This window comes from Nicotiana tabacum, chromosome 18 (genome assembly GCF_000715075.1).
Source record: "Nicotiana tabacum cultivar K326 chromosome 18, ASM71507v2, whole genome shotgun sequence".
In the NCBI taxonomy this organism is placed as follows: Eukaryota; Viridiplantae; Streptophyta; class Magnoliopsida; order Solanales; family Solanaceae; genus Nicotiana; species Nicotiana tabacum.
The window spans coordinates 57,770,533-57,776,532 of record NC_134097.1 but is presented as its reverse complement, the minus strand read 5'-3'; positions in this window follow the sequence as shown (position 1 = coordinate 57,776,532).

Here is a 6,000-nt window from a genome sequence, read left to right as displayed (position 1 = left end):
TGTTACACCCCGTATATTTTGTAACATCAATATTTTTTTTCTAATATCTCTTGTTACATTTTATGATACTCCATAGTACTTATTAGTTTAGTTGATTGAACTAGATGTTTAAGAAATATTTTCACATGTATCAAAAGTATTACTCCATTTAGAATTTATAATTTTAAACATATTATAGCATTTTCACTTATAATTTGTAATTTTAAACATGTCATAATATCTTTATGATTTTAAATATATTTAATATAAAGGTGAAATAAAATTCTTTCAAGTTAAACATCATCACATATATGATAGTACCATTTTTTAAAGACTAGAAAGAATAAAAGTATCATATAAAAATGAAATATTGGGAGTTTTTTTTTGTTCCTCCATTTGATATTAATTTGTGAAATTTGCGTACCCTTCTAACGTGATTTTTTATATATGAGATTTTCTTTATTATAAAGATAGAAATTATTTTCTCACATGAAAAGAAGGTTATCTTTTTACCATTTTAAAAATTAAGCGTACGAAAATTTGTACTCTTTATGTGAGATTAGAAAAATTAGAAGTTGAGAAAATATGTGCATTTTTTTACATGGATATTTTAATGAAATAATAAGTGTATGTATTTATTTTATATGGTACCACATTACCGTAATAGCAAGTTATATAGAGTGTATTAATAAAATAAGTATAATTTTTTAAGTAATTTGAGATAATTCTTAATGATACATGTAATTGATTAATTATCGAATAACGAAAGATTATCTAGTTAATTAATAAATTATGGGATAAAGATTAAAACACCCCTCCCTAAAAACGTGGCAGCATGCCACAAACCAAACAAGTGACTCTTAAAGTCACACTATTTGGTGGCCATCTTTGGGTTTCAAGAGAGAATTCCATCAAAAGTTGAGCAAAATGCAGTAGCTATCTTCCTTCCTGTGAAAATTGGATTTTTCTCCTCTATGAAATAGAAGAAAAAAAGGTTTTTCTTTTCTCCTGCCACGGAAATACAAGACAATGGTTCGTTGGATAAACAAGCTAAAGTATACCTTCCAGTGAAGATTTACAACATCCCTAACAACTGTTTTATTCTCATAGGCTAACTTTGAAGCCATCATACATAAGTCCATGAGAGGTCTGTGTCCTATTCCCACATGAATCTTCTTATCTCCGGAATCAGGTCGATCAATTTCCTTCATTAAAATTTCAGTCTTGTATAAGTTTATTCGACCATCTACATGGCCAAATAGTACTTATGAAAGTTTCAGAACCTCTCTGTGGTATCACCAGCTTTCCTGTTTCCTCGCAAACAGATAATTAACAATTAGCAAACTAATGAAGTCATGAGACCAGTGTTTTCAATTTTTCAAGCTAGTCTTCTGCACATATATATATGTTCTTCCCAGAAATGTACTACCCCTAAATATAAGTTGTGACCGTATAATCCAAAATTATTATCATCTTAATAGCCAGAGTAAAACAATGGTAACAGGTTATATTTGTTATACAACTCATGAGCAAACATTTTTAACTCCCCACTATAAATCCTAAACCATATAGTCAGAGGCGGATCCGTGATTTAAATGTTATGGGTTCAACCTTTAAAAAGTTTTATATTTATAAAGTTATGGGTTCATATCTATTATTTATTGTAATTTTGTAAAGTTTTATTTATACTTTCAACATCAAAGTAATGGTCCAATTGAAAAGAATTCCGGATTGGTGGAGCGCATTAGTAGAGAGAATGAAACAAAGAGGCTTTCGTCCTATGTAGAAGCTGGATGTCTGAATGCTCATGACACTCTACAAAATATGTCCAAGCAAGTACGTACATGCCATCTTGGACTTCAGGATCACGTAAGCAAAGCAAAGTGTGTTGTTGATAAACGATTGAAACTCTGCCAAAATGGGAGTTCAGGTATGTTAAGGCTAATACTTACCTCTTTTTGGCATGATCCAATTAACGATACGTAAATATAATGTTATTCCATAAGTGGTTCTACTCTTAGAAGTTAAGGATATCTACATTATTCCTTTCTATAAAGTGATATTCAAGCATGTTAAAGTATGTTCCTGATTCCCCATATGTCCTACTACCATATTGTCTATTCATGGGTCTCATAACATTCCAAGAGATTATATTATCTTACTTCACTATGCATTGCATTTATTTATACATGTGCATTTACCCACGACTCAGACGGCGTTATATACGCATATATATGTATATATATATATATATATATATATATATATATATATATATATATATATGTATATGGGATATGGGAAAAGGTTACGGCGTTATATACGCATCACCACCTGATCAGCTGGTATACGATGATGATTTGCCTACAGTGGCCGAGATGATATGATGGGATGCCATTAGAGGCTTGATGATGTTATGTACGTACAGACCTATGCATCACATGACATTTATATGCATATACATGACATTATAAATATTCCATGATTTACAAAGCTATCCAGACTTACAGGTTGAGTCCTTTACTCCATGTTTCGTCCATGTCCTTTATATACTTACTTACATGCCTTACATACTCAGTACATTATTTGTATTGACGTCCTTTTGTTGGGGACACTGCATTCATGCCTACAGGTATAGACAATCAGTTTGACGAGCTCTCATAATAGACGAGGTCAGCATTCGGTGAAGGATCGGTAAGACTCCACCTCATTCGGAGTGCAGCCGAGTTTTATGCGTCATCGTGTCAGAATTTTGCCACACACTTATGGGTAGGCCGATAACCTGTCCCATTTGATGTCAAATAATCTTAGAGGCTTTGTAGACAAAGGTTCATTTTGTGCAGTATCTCAGAGGCCTTGACGGCTCATATGTACTCATGCTTTAAGAAGGATAGTTCATTAATATAACATTTTCCCACTTACAATTGTACATTACGAATTGTGGCCATGTTGGCCAATGATATAAAAGGAATGAATGAGTTTCAGAGTGGTTCAGTCGGGCCACTACGGCACCGGGTTCCAGCCATGCCTCCCAAGGTTGGGGCATGACATTATTGTTTAGTTATTAAATTATGTTATTATACTTGTGTGGTAAGTATCCAGGAATCCTCTGGCCTCGCTACTACTTTTTTAAGGTTAAACTTGATATTTACTGGGTACCGACTGTGATGTACTCATACTATACTTCTGCACATTTTGTGCAGATCTTCAGGTGGGTCCTAGCAGCACTTTTCGATTGATCTAGGAGATCTCACAAAGACTTGGGGTGAGCTGCACTTCATGGATCTACTTCGCAGTTCCCTAGTCCTCATTCCTTATGCTAATTCTATCTAGGCCTTGCTTGTGGTTTTATCAGATATTACCATTGTTTTGAGACTATTTCAATATTTTAGTTTTATATATCTCTGTTAAATAATATAAATGGACTTTATTTATCTTTGAGTTGGCTTGCTTAGCAAGTTCAGCTAGGTGTCATCACATCTTTGAGGTTAGATTTTGGGTCGTGACACAATCTTATTGTTTGTGACATAATAGATAAACTTCCACCTTCATAGAAGGAATTTCAAAAAACTATGCGCCAAATTATGGTAGTCCTCCCATGAAGAATAATGGTGCAAACAACCAAATACAGAATCAACAAGTTCAAATATGCGAGACCATACTTTGTCTGTGGTAAGAGTGAGCATATTGCTCGATTTTACAAATTTCGAAAACATGGTCCTACACCACAGGAGAACGTTATCGACGAGCCACTTGTGGCGGTGATAATAAACATTAATATGGTCGCGATGGCAAAAGGAGAGCCACGATTGTGTAGAGGCACTTGTCATCTGTGCTCCGCAATCGCGAGGACTCGATCAGGATCATGATTAAGGTCCCTATGCAATATTTAAGTGATGAATTTCGGAAATTTTTTTCCCATACTTTCATATTAATCCTAGACTACAAGAGAGGCAATTTTCAAGAAGGATATTGGCCTAAGCTTAAAGGTAAGTGATTTTCTGTGATGACCCGACCCGTCGTCTCATGAGTTACTGTCTCGTTCGTCCCATTTTCTACTTCCTCATGTTTCATTATCGGTATTGGGTGCATTAGAATTTATTTGTAGCGATTTTGATAAGAAATGAGACATTTAGTCTCTTTTAAGAAGGTTTAAGTCAGAAAAGTCAACCGGACGTTGACTTATGAGTTAGAGGGCTCGGATGTGAATTTCGACGGTTCGGTTAGTTCCGGGAGGTGATTTGTGACTTAGGAGCAGGACCGGAAGTAATTTTGGAGGTCCGGTGTTGAATTAGGCTTGAATTGGTGAAGTTAGTATTTTGGCGAATTCCGGTTGATATGTGAGATTTTGATTCGGATGTCGGAATGAAATTCCGAGAGTTGTTGTAGCTTCATTGTGTCATTTGGGATGTGTGTGCAAAATTTCAGGTCATTCGGACATAATTTGGTTGGGTTTTTGATCGAATGTGTGTTTTAGAAGTTTTAAAAGAACTTAGGCTTGAATTCGATATAATTTGATGATTTTGGCGTTAGTTGAGGTGTTTTGACTATTGGAGCAAGTCTGGATAATGTTTTAAGACATGTTGGTGCTTTTAGTTGAGGTCTCGGGGGCTTCGGGTATATTTCGAAAGGTTAACGGATCGATTTAGGCACGAAAAAAATAAAGTTGCTGCATTTTTTTACAGCACTGTGAACAGTAGTTATGAACATTGCACATGAACAGTACCACGTAACAGTATTCGTGAATAGTGCCGTGAACAGTACCTCGTAACAGTACCCCGTGAACAGTAACACGGGGTGAACAGTAACACTGGGTGAATAGTAATTCCGAAAATTCTGGGTAGAATGTTTACATTTCATTCGCGAAAAACACCCCATTTCTACACCATTTTTAGTCATTTTGAGAGCATTTGGACGGGGATTGAAGGGAGTTTCAACTAAGATCGATTGGAGATAAGTTTTATGAGTTAAATACATAATTTTATTGAAGAATCATCCTAGAAATCCATGAAAACATAGCCAAATTATAAGAAATTAGGGCTTGAGATTGAAATTCTAAATTTGGGATTTGAGGGGTCAAATGGACTCCGATTCTTGTGAATTTGGTATGTATAGACTCGTGGCAAGATAAGGAACATTTTGATGTAAAAATTTCTAGATTTTAAGACGTGGGCCCGGGGCTCGGGTTTTGCAAATTTCGTGATTTTTGATATTTTTTGAGTCTTTTCGATTGGGTTATATTTCCTTAGCCTATTATGATGTATTCATTGTGGTTTTGGCAAGATTCGACGCGCGAGGAGGTCGATACGAAAGGAAAGGGCATCGCGGAGTAGTATTTGGCCGGCTAGAGGTGAGTAATAAATGTAAATGATGTCCTGAGGGTTTGAAACCCCAGAATTTTACATCGTAACGCTATATTGAGGTGACTTGTACGCCAGATAACGGGCGTGGGGTAGAGCACCGTTGGGGATTGTGACTTGGTCCGTCCCGAGAGATATTTTACTACATTTTTGGTTGAGACGTATACTTTATTATTGTGAATTGGGCTTGTTGCCATGCTTGGGGCCTTGTGCCGACCTGTAGAACCCTTAGGGGATTTTTGACTGGTTTTCCTCACTTATTTTGTTAAAGAATTTATATCCTCAGTCATGTTTCCAATTGTAGGCTTCTTGCCAATTATTTGAATCCTTCAGGGATTGATATCACTGCTTTCGCATATTTTGCATATCATTTGACCTCAGTCCAAGGTTTTAAATACTGTTTTGCAAACTCAGCCATCTTTCTAAGATTTGAAAACTTAAATGATATTTCTAAATGATATTTCGGGCTGAGAACTACTGTTTTACAAATGCCCAAGGGGCTTATGATGATTTATGGACTGAGCATGGATCGGGCTGTGCGCCGCAGCAGTGTTATATTGATATTGAGGCCGAGAGCCTGGTTGATTACATTGATATTGAGGCCGAGAGCCTGGTTGATTACATTGATATTGAGGCTGAGAGCTTAGTGATTATACTGAGA